Genomic DNA, 11,476 nt, shown 5'->3' with positions numbered 1-11,476 from the left:
TAAAAATAAATAAATAAACTTTAAGTATATATACAAAAAAATAAAAAAGAACCTGAAATACCAGGACAGAGTTCTGAAAAGAGAAAAAAATCTGTTGAACACTTGCCTAAGCAAGTGACTATGGAATCTCTTTCCTGAGAACAGCAAAGACTTGGAAATGGGAGCAAGGGGTCTTTCTTCTTTATCCTTCTACAGTACCTAATATATACCTCTAGCTCTAAGTTTACACATGATTCTTTTGTCCTTCCTTATTTAACAGTGGTCTGGGAAGGATTTTACTGGTTTTATTTATCTTGTAGTGTCAGAACCTAGCAGAGTAACTGGCATAGGAGGAATGCTTAATTTTGGAATGTACTTAAGATTTTTGAAGGGTGCCTGGGTGGCTCAGTCGGTTAAGCATCCGACTTCAGCTCAGGTCACGATCTCGCGATCTTACGGTCCGTGAGTTCGAGCCCCACATTGGGCTCTGGGCTGATGGCTCAGAGCCTGGAGCCTGCTTCCAATTCTGTGTCTCCCTCTCTCTCTGCTCCTCCCCCGTTCATGCTCTGTCTCTCTCTCTCTGTCTCAAAAATAAACAAACAAACAAAAAAAAAGATTTTTGAGATGGAGGGTGCCTGGGTAGCTCAGTCGGTTGAGCCTCTGACTTCGGCTCAGGTCATGATGGCATGGCTTGTGAGTTGGAGCCCCATGTCAGGCTCTGTGCTGATGGCTCAGGGCCTGGAGGCTGCTTCAGATTCTGTCTCTCTCTCTCTGCCCCTCCCCCACTCATGCTCTGTCTCTCAAAAATAAATAAACATTAAAAAAAATTTAAAAAATATTTTTGAGATGTGAAGTTAACTTATTTGAACTATGTTTTAGGAAGATAACTCTAGCAGCTGTGTGATATGAAAAATAATGACTGGGAGACAAGAAGCAGAGATCCAGAAGAGAAGTCTCAGAACTGTAATATGACATTGGCAGCAAGATGGGATGAAGGAAAGAAAAAATATTTCTATAGGCCTTGTATTGGATTTAGGGTGAGAAGAAAGAGGAAGTTCAATCCTTCAATCTGATTCCTTGGTTTCTTATCTTGGTGACAAAGGAGTAATGTCATGGGGCGGTGCCTGGGTAGCTTAGTCGGTTAAGCAGCTGACCATGATTCATGAGTTCGAGCCCCTTGTCAGGCTCTGTGCTGACAGCTCAGAGCCTGGAGCCTGCCTCAGATTCTGTGTCTCCCTCTCTCTCTGCCCCTCCCCCACTCATCCTTGTTCTCTCTCTCTCTCTCTCTCTCTCTCTCTCAGAAATAAATACAACATTAAAAAAATTTTCAAAGGAGTAATGTCATTTACCTGTGACATAGGAGATACTAGAGGAGAAGCAGGCTTGAGGTTAAAAATAATAACAAACAAGGGCGCCTGGGTGGCTCAGGCCATTGAGCACCCAACTTTAGCTCAGGTAGTGATCTTGCAGTTTGTGAGTTTGAGCCCCATATCGGGCACCCTGCTGTCTGCTGTCAGCCTGGGACTGTCAGCGCAGAGCCCTCTTCAGATCCTTTGTCCTCCTCTCTCCCTCTGCCCCTCCCCTGCTTGTGCTCTCTCCTTCTCAAAAAGTAAATAAAACTTTAAAAAATAAAGACATTTATTGAGTATTGTTTTACAGACAAAATACCTGATGCCTAAAGAATTTAAGTAAATTGTCCAAAGTCACAGCTAAGAAGTGTTGGGCCAGATGTGATCCTAGGCAGCAGAACCATCATGTACAATATGCAAATGTGACATATATATAGACTATAATGTAAATGGTGCCCCCTGGAGTTGTGCCTTACTGTGGTCTGGCCAGGCTTTGTGACTCTGGAGTCTACCCTATTACTATACTGACTCCTTTCTTTCTTTTATTTTATTTTATTTTATTTTATTTTATTTTATTTTATTTTATTATTTTTTATTTAAATCCAAGTTAGTTAACATATAGTGTAATAATGTTTTCAGTAGAATTTAATGATTCGTTGACTCCTTTCTTAATGGAGAAGGTAAGCAGTTTGGTTTGAGGTAAACGACACTAAGATGCTCTTCAGACATCCAAGTAGAGTTGTCCAGAGTTCACCACTGGAGATATAGATGTGAGAATTAGCAGCACAGAGGTTTCGTTATGTATTTATTATTCTTCTATTTACAGGAGGCCTATACTTTGCTAGACATGCAAAGATGAATAAGACACCATGTATTCAGGTGTTGAAAGATCACTAAAGAGTTTGTTAAGGAGGAAAAAAGTAAAGAACGAGTTCCAAGCAGAGAAAACAGTAAAAGAAGTGGGAAAAAAATACAATGTGTATGGGGAAGTACAAAAAGTTCAATATTAGTAGAATGTAAATGCCAAAGACTAGAATGTAGAGACAAAAAACACAGAGATTGGTTATGATGTATCTCATAAGCCAGGATTCTAATTTTATGGGTAAAATTAAAGTGGAAGTATAGAAAGAAATTCAGAGTTTTAAATAAGAGAGTGACCACATTGGGTTGCATTATTGATCATTCTGGCAGCTGTAGAGAGAACAGATTTAGGGGACCAAGAAGATATGGGGTAGGGAGACAAATAAGGAAGCTATTGCCATGACCTTGGAAAAGAGGTGGAGAGCCTGAATGAAGGCAGTAGTGCAGAACATGGAGAGATGGGATTCGAGGGCAGTAAGCAAATTCTGGGCATCAGATATGGGAACTGAAAGCGAGGAATCAAGGAGGAGTCTCAGGGGAATTAGGTGAAGTGTGGTGTGCCTCACAGACATGCAGTGAAACAGAGTTTGGAGGAGATGATAAAGACCTCACTTTGGGGTATGTTGAATTTAGCATTCCAAGGGGGAGATGACCAGTAGGAAGCTAGAAATGTGGAAACTTGTGCCTATCTTGTTCATCACATTATAACCCTAATACTTAGCAGCATGGTCCATAGCACACGATAGATACAATAGGTATTTTTAAAATACATTAATGAATTATATGTGTTCACATCACTTACAATAACAAGGATACTTAAAACTGTGAGAGTAAATTAAAACCTGTAGAAAGAGGTAAGCCAAGACCAGGACTTCTGAGAATTTCTATGAGAATAGGAGGAAGGACAAAGCCATTAAGAGCAACTTAAAAAGAATAGCATTTTGTGGCTGAAGGGTCATTCATGAAGATGGGCTGTTTCTACCAATAATAATTTCCTTTGGTCCCCACCATCAGCACTGAAGTTTCCTACACCTGGGAAAGGGTAACAACAAAATGGAATGGTTTAAAAAGTCAAATAGTGTGCTCGCTTCGGCAGCACATATACTAAAATTGGAAAGATACAGAGAAGATTAGCATGGCCCCTGCGCAAGGATGACACGCAAATTCGTGAAGCGTTCCATATTAAAAAAAAAAAAGAGTCAAATAGTATACAGACAAGCTGCCACCTGTGAAATTTACTAAGTTTTCTCCAAACTCTTTTAAATGAAAAAAAAATACATATATATCTCTTACTAAGTCGCTGGTTGCTGAAGGCATTAGATAGAACTTTGTTAGGAAGAATTGCTTGGTGTCATGGCAGCAACTGAGAAAATGCTTGCATGAATCATATTTTGCTTTATTTCTTAGAAGTGAGGTCCTTAAATTTTTTCTCTGCCAATTCAAGTAAGTATGGCTCTTTGCTGGGCGAAGCATTGGATTCCAGTCCAGTTCTTCAGAAGACCTGGCTCCCTCGACCTAGTAGGTTAAAGTAGTTTTCTCAAATATTAGTAATATTAGTAATATGAAGTTCCTTGTGAAAGGAAAAATATTCTTGAGGAAGTCCAAAGTTGGCTTCATTTCTCAAATTTAATTATTTAACTTTTATTACTTTTATTTCATTTTTTTCAGACTATGTAGTATTTTACTTTTTAAAATATATTTTTTAAAACATTATCTATTTACTTATTTATTTTAAAATTTTTTTAATGTTTTTATTTATTTTTGAGACAGAGAGAGACAGACCATGAGCAGGGGAGGGGCAGAGAGAGAGGGAGATGCAGAATCTGAAGCAGGCTCCAGGCTCTGAGCTGTCATCACAGAGGCTGATGCGGGGCTCGAACCCAGAGACTGTGAGATCATGACCTGAGCTGAAGTCGGACGCTTAACTGACTGAGCTACCCAGGTGCCCCATTTACTTATTTATTTTAGAGAAAGAGTGTGAGCGGGGAGAGGGGCAGCGGGAGAGGGAGAGAATCCTTTTTTTTTTTTAATGTTTATTTATATTTGAGAGAGAGAGCAGGGGGAGGGGCAGAGAGAGACTGAGACAATCTGAAGCAGGGTCCAGGCTCTGAGCTGTCAGCACAGAGCCAGATGTGGGGCTGGAAATCACAAACCATGAGATCATGACCTGAGCTGAAATCAAGAGTCAGCCACTTAACTGACTGAGCCACCCAGGCACCCCAGACTCTGTAATACTTTAATAAGTTGCTCCAGAATGCAATATTGAAAATTATTTGCCTACTAATTTAAAATACTGTTGAATGAAAATGTTTTCCTTAATTACTACTATCTGGCTGCTAAGGAACTATTGCAAGTTAAAATATTCAAGATGAGACTCCTCAAGCAATACTCTCCACGAATATCATCCTAATGCTATAGTGCATCTCCTTCTGGGGTCTGCATACCTATACTGCCTACACCTTGCAATGGTGTCTTGATTCTCCCACCACCTTTCTCCCTTTAAGCTAGCATGAGACACTTGTTCATGAGGTGTTCTTTGACATCATCTGGCCATCACTTAACAAAGCATTAGTTACTGATTAATGAACAGCCTTTGCCCCTTCTTCATAGCTAACTAGATACACCAGGTAAGGCGATTCAGTAGGAGTATAAAGCAGATGCCCTGCAACAGTGATCATTTTAACATTAGGAGTTGCTAAACTAATAACAGCCTGCAATCAACTTATAAACCATTACAGTTAAACCTATAAACCATTAAAATTAAACCTATAAACCATTAAAATTAAACCTATAAACATTAAAGCTAAATGCTTTCTTGTAATTGTAATAACCAATGAAATCATGGAAATCAAAATCATAGAGCAGCATTCAGTTATGATCACATCCAGATGATTCAGAACATGTTTATTTTTATTTTTTTAATTATCACTAAAAGAAAAACACTACATTTAACAGTTCTCAGAGAACACATGAATCCTTAAATTTATAAGAATTCAATTTATAAAGTTATATTTAGGACACAGAAAGACCTACAGATAACCCAGTTGAGAAAAACTATTATCAAGGATGATGTTTGTTAGAATTGAACACAGCTGTAAGTAACAGTTTAAACTCAAGTAACAAGCTTAACCAAATAGGGGATTAATTTTTTCCCATTGAACAAATAAGTAGTCCAAGGCTCTTACAGTGATTCCATGCTGCTATGAGGGAACCAGACTTCTTTTAACTTTCTGTACCTAAATTCCTAGCATGTAACTTTTATTCTTACGATTACCTTATACTAAACAAAATGTCTGCTCTACTTCCAACAATACACCTGTATTCCAGGGAGAAGGAAGAGGCAGCCAGAGGGGGGTGGGGACTATAATAAGGAAGCAAAGCACTCCCGGAATCTCTCAGTTTAAATATCTCCTAGAACTATGTCACATGGCTGCTCCTAGCTGTGAGGGAGGCTGGAAATGTGTCTACTAGTTAGGTATATTACCACTCCTAACAAAATTGAGATTCTGTTAGAAAGAAAGGAAGAGAGAAGGACATTGGATAAACTAGATTGACCTTGATGGACTTTGAAAGGAAAAACTTGGGATTCTGAATGTGACCATGCAAGCATGTTGAAATGCTAGAAAAAAAAAGAGCTTCAGTTACTATTTTTATCTTCTACCCTTGATAGAAATGGCAAGTTGTTTTACTAAACTTGCCTTGTATTTATACGGACCTCTGTGTCATAGAACTTTAGGGGGTGATATTCACTTTATGTGTTCCATGAATAGTGCCCCTGGAATTGGGTAACACAGCAACACTATTTGTAGTAATGCTTTTGGTATTGCAGACCTTTCATGAAGTGATATAAAACTCTTGGTTACATGCATGATTAAATATTTATTTATGCACAATTATGTCCTCAAAAAAATATAGAGCCCTAGACCCTCAAAGTTGGAAGGAACCACAGTTAAATAATTTAAAATGAATTTGCCACCATGTGCCATGTACTCTTCTATGCCCTGTCCTCTGTGCCCTATACTTACTAAACATGGAGCTTAACACCCAACCTTCTACCCATTACCAGAATCCCTTCTTCGGTAGGCCTAACAGTCACTTGGTTTTGTCTTGCACACTTCCGTGATAACTGACTTGCAGGTGTTCCTGTTGGTGCTCTCTAGGTTATCTGTGACCCCTAGAAGGGGGCAGCAATTCAGATGCATAAAACCACTATAGCATTACTCACGTGGAATACAGTGGAACTGTCTCCCTGCCTTTGCTTACTCACCAAGTGTCGGGATAGTTTGTTACACAAACACAGGTAACTGAGATCTCATGTAACTCCCCTCAGCCTCAGTTTTCTTCTCATGAAAATGGTATGACAGCATTATCTGTGGCACAGAGTAAGTGCTTAGTAATAATCATTCTTATGATCATCATCATTATCATTATAATCTGTATCAAAATTTGTTGTCTTGCCTCCAATCCATCATTTGAATCCATCAAAATATTAATGAATTTAAAATTGTTGTCTTTTTTTTTTAAGACAGAGCATGAATGGGGGAGGGGCAGAGCGAGAGGGAGACGAGAATCTCAACCAGGCTCTGCATGGTCAGCGTGGAGCCTGAGGCAGGGCTCAAACCTACAAATCCATGAGATCATAACCTGAGCTGAAACCAAGAGTCAGACATTCAACCGACTGAGCTACCCAGGCACTCCCCAAAATTAATGAATTTAAATAGCTCCTTACCTAATCTTCAGTTGAACTTGTTTCTGAGACTACATTGACTTCCACTCATTTCTGGTTTTTATTTCTACAAATCTGACATCCCAATTCATACATTTTCAATGATTCCAACTTTAAATTCAAGTATGATTTGGTATTTGTTATTTTTCTGTCATTGTCCTGTTTTATAATGAACTGCTATTTGTATTTTAAAAAGGTACATATTTAAGATATTAAACTCAATTTTAGACTCCAGTTTTCACCCTCTCACACCTAACTAGAAAAATAAAGTGTTGATTTTTCTTCTCTTCCTCCATCTTCCTTCTCCCCAATTTTAGGAGAACTAGAATGAATGCACAGATACAGTTGAAAACAGAGCAGTAAAGGGGAAGTCCACCATGACATATCAATAAGCTAGACTAACAGCAAGCTTGCAGACTATGCTTATACAATTAAAGTGGGCTTTTACCTTTAGCCACTTGATACCCCAGGGACTACTGCTCAAATCCTTTTTTTACTGCCCCCCCCCAACCAAATCCTTATACATATAAGCTTTTATCAGTTATTCCATCAGCATCAGTGCTATCAACATTTTGAGTCTGATGATTCTTTTTTTTTTAATTTTTTTTTAATGTTTATTTATTTTTGAGACAGAGAGAGACAGAGCATGAACAGGGGAAGGTCAGAGAGAGAGGGAGACACAGAATCTGAAACAGTCTCCAGGCTCTGAGCTGTCAGCACAGAGCCCGACGCGGGGCTCAAACTCACGGACAGCTCATGACCTGAGCTGAAGTCAGACGCTTAACCCACTGAGCCACCCAGGCGCCCCTGAGTCTGATAATTCTTTGTTGGGAGGGTGGAGGGTTGTTCAATGCATAATAGGATATTTAACAATACTCTGTCCTCTAGATGCCAGTAGCAACCCTCCCACCCCCACACACATTACCAAAATGTGCCCTGGGGGACAAAATTTCCCCAGGTTGAGCTAGAGAAAATCAAATAAATGACTTGAGGACTCATAGCCTATATAGCCTTCTGGCCCATTTGTCCTGGCTGGTAGGGTCTTCTCTGCCTGGAAGCAGGAAAAATAAAATTTACCTCTTTAATGTATTCATACTTTACTTCTAGATACCTTGGCCAAAGCTTCCAGAAGAGTGCCTTCACTGTCAGAAGTACTGCAATTAGGTGAGTAATGATGTTGAGACTAGAAAAGCTCACACCCATTGTAATGACTCTGGCTTGCTCTTCTCAGGGCCACTCTGCCATTGACAGATGGGAAAGAAAGGGAGACAAAGGACAAAAGGCTCTGAGAAATCACACAGATGGAAAAGGAGAGCTTTACCTCTGGGCAAGAAGGCTTTACTGATTCATTCCCAGCCTTAACCACACCTTTAACCACAAGCTGGGTTCCTGCCTTTCATGGCACCCTTAGTCATGTTCCCTTACCCCTCTGCAAGCTGTAATTCTGCAACTAGAGGTATCTCTGTATTCTCTCCTTCCACCTTCCACAGAGGAACATCAGGGCTGACAAGTAGACCCTAATCTGAGAACTCTAAGACCAGAGTGGGATAGGAGTCAGGGCCATCTCATATGGTTGAACAGTTTGGGCAACTGACCAAAGAGGCTAATGGAGGTCTGGTAACCTGCCCCTAACCAGATCATCATGTATGGTTTGCCAAGCTAGGATAAACGGCCTTTTCTAATTCTGAAGTAATACGGAATAAAAAATTCTGCACATGCTATAAACCAGGTTTTTTTTCCCTTAACGTCTTCTCCTCAACTTAAACAGACCCATTTCCCCAGCCATTCCTTATGTGAATTAATTTCCAACCCCCTTGCTGATATCTCCCCAGAGCACTGAACTTAGCGTAATGTTCAGCATAATATTCCTTATCCTGACACACAGGCCTTCCACCATCTGACATCTTGTCTCTCCTCCCTCACATACACCTCATATTGCTCTAACCATAAAGCACTGAGTGAAATCCCTGAGTGTACCATAATGTTACAGATCTCCCACATTCTGTTCATAGATTCTTATTTGCCTAACTCTTGCTTATCTCTCAAAACTGGGTTCAAGTATCACCATTCTGGGACATCTTTCCTGACAAGCTTCCCATTCCTAATCTGATTTTCAGTGCTCCTTTCTCTGTATTTCCACCATACCCTGTGTTTATTTCTATCACAAATAGCACTTATCACATAGTTCTATAATTATTATTTCTTTTTCCCACCCTCCCCCACCATGGACCATGATTTTAGTAAGTTAAGGATATGATGGTAGCAAGTACCCCATAGCATCAAAGAGACAACAGATTGAGAACCATTGCACTGGACTGTCAATTCCTCGAGGGCAGGGTCACATCTTTACCTCTGCACCTCCAGCAGTCCAGTACATGGCCTGAAAGCAGATGATGCTCAGTGAATGTGGAATAAATGCAAGAATGCCTCAGGCAGAAGGGAATTGCTCTCAGGTGACTAGCCACACATTTAGTGCTTATTTTTGAGTGTCATGAGGATGCAAAGGGGACCAAGATGGAGCCAGAAAGCTGATTGAATCTTGCCATCACCCCATTCACCTATATCCATCACAAGTGTGCAAGTTCCTTATTCATGTCAACAGAGAAAGAGTTGAACAGGTAGGTATCTGCTGAGTTAATCAATGCCACAATTTTCCCACTTTCAAGAACTGAGGTTCCTGCTACCTTCCACCATAGGCTAGCAAGAAGGTAGAACATAAAACAAAAAACAGCCCTCTCATGTATTTAATATTACTTTCTAAGTTCCTTGAGAGACAGAGAGCATTATGAGTCAGCCTCACTGAAAACTGAGTCAACCATAGCCATTCTGATCTGGATGGTGGCCCAGAACTGCTGACAGGAGTGGAACTGATCTGAGCCTGAGAATTGCACTGTGACTTCTGTCCTCCTCCTCTCTGTGGGGTGGGGGAGGGCGGGAAGAAAAGGCATTTTTTTTAAGAGTGTAAGAAGTGGGATTCTGGCACCTTAGGTGGGAAAAACCAGTGTGGAGGCTTTCTCTGGAGAATGTTTTTGATCAGTAAGTGTTGTACACTGGATTTACTACTTCAGTCCCTAGAGGATTTCCAGACAGGGCCCAACCTGGGAGTTCCAGAGCTTTAATTAGCTACTAATTGGTCATTTAAGTAGTAATAGTTTGTTCAATGTTCAGATCCTGAAATATAGTGAAGAAATTATTTTGGTTCCTAAGATCTTACTGGAAACCTAGGCTTACATGAAGCTTCATGTTTATCAAGTACCTACTACTGTATTATGGAGGACCCTGTATTATGATCCTCTTGCCCCTCAGAAATGGACTCAAATATCTCTCCTCTAATAGAACACGACCAAGACAAATGTTCTGGCTATAGCTGGTCTATAATTAAAATGACAGCCTTACAGCAAAGACTTATCTGCTAGATTCCCTAGAAAAATGAAATCAGATTTCCAAAGCCTAGCACTAGCAGAGCTCAAAGAAGTCACCTTCTTACTCTAACAAAGTAGGAAGGGCACCAGTAAGTACCCAGGGCTTTAACTTTGACCCACATTTTGCCCAGAGAAGGAAATCTGGGCTTCAGTGCAGGGATCTGGATCCTGGGCTCTGTCATGGCTGTGACAGGGCTGGAGAAGAAATCCCCACCCCCACCCTCCCTTGACTCTGGGCCAGCCTCCTCCTTCATTGTGCACAACCTTGATCCAGGAGCAGACTGGCACCCTGGCCTTTGAAACACTAGGACTTTGATCTCTGGAGCTGAATGAGCTGAATACACCCAGTGCCAAACCTGCTTTTGATAACCTCCTTTTTTTTTTTTTAAATGCTTATTTATTTATTTATTTTTGAGAGAGAGGGAAAGAGCATGAGTTGGCGGAGGGGCCGAGAGAGAGAGAGAGAGAGAGAGAGAGAGAGACTCTCAGGCAGGCTCCACTTTATCAGCACAGAGTCTAGTGCAGGGCTTGAAGAAACCATGAGATCATGATCTGAGCTGAAATCAAGAGTTGGATGCTTAACTGGCTGAGCCACCCAGGGGCCCTGGTAACCTCCTGTTTTTCCCCCCACTTAACAATGTATCATAGACATTTTTCCACTACAACACTTACAGATCTACTTTCTCCTTGGGACTATATTGTTTTTATTGTATGGATATACAATAATTTATTTTGCCAATTCCCTTCTTATGAACATTTGGGTAATTTTTCTCTCCTTTAAACAACACAGTAAATATCCTGGTTGCTTTTTTTTATTATTTCCTTTGACTAAATTCCTTAAAATTGCTGGATCAGAAGTGATGCACATTTAAAATTTTAATATATATTACCAAATTACCCTGTAGAAAGATTATACTATTTTGGGGGCATCTAGGTGGCTCAGTTGGTTAAGTGTAGACTCTTATTTTGACTCAGGTCATGATCTCACAGTTCATGAGTTTCAGCCCCACATTGGGCTCTGCACTGACAGTGCAGAGCCTGCTTGGGATTCTCCCTCTCACTCTCTCTCAAAATAAATAAATAAACTTAAAAAAAGAAAGAAAGAAAGAAAGAAAGAAAGAAAGAAAGAAAGAAAGAAA

The 11,476-nt window shown here is 40.2% G+C and overlaps 1 protein-coding gene and 1 non-coding gene across 3 annotated transcripts in view; both read left to right on the top strand.

Moving 5' to 3' along the window:
• AKR1A1 (aldo-keto reductase family 1 member A1) overlaps window positions 1-11,476 on the top strand; it is a 35,351-nt gene that overhangs the window by 2,247 nt on the left and 21,628 nt on the right. For both annotated transcript variants that reach the window (XM_049618660.1, XM_049618659.1), the window contains one exon: window positions 8,023-8,079. The gene's annotated coding sequence lies outside the window, so the exon portion shown is untranslated. Of the gene's footprint in view, window positions 1-8,022; window positions 8,080-11,476 lie in introns of those variants that run through there.
• Window positions 3,270-3,376, top strand: LOC125913884 (U6 spliceosomal RNA). Its single transcript, XR_007455153.1, has one exon. It is a non-coding gene; the product is annotated as a U6 spliceosomal RNA (small nuclear RNA).

This window comes from Panthera uncia (genome assembly GCF_023721935.1).
Source record: "Panthera uncia isolate 11264 chromosome C1 unlocalized genomic scaffold, Puncia_PCG_1.0 HiC_scaffold_4, whole genome shotgun sequence".
Taxonomy (NCBI): Eukaryota; Metazoa; Chordata; class Mammalia; order Carnivora; family Felidae; genus Panthera; species Panthera uncia.
The sequence above is the reverse complement of the archived record's forward strand: the minus strand, read 5'-3'. Positions and strand labels throughout refer to the sequence as shown.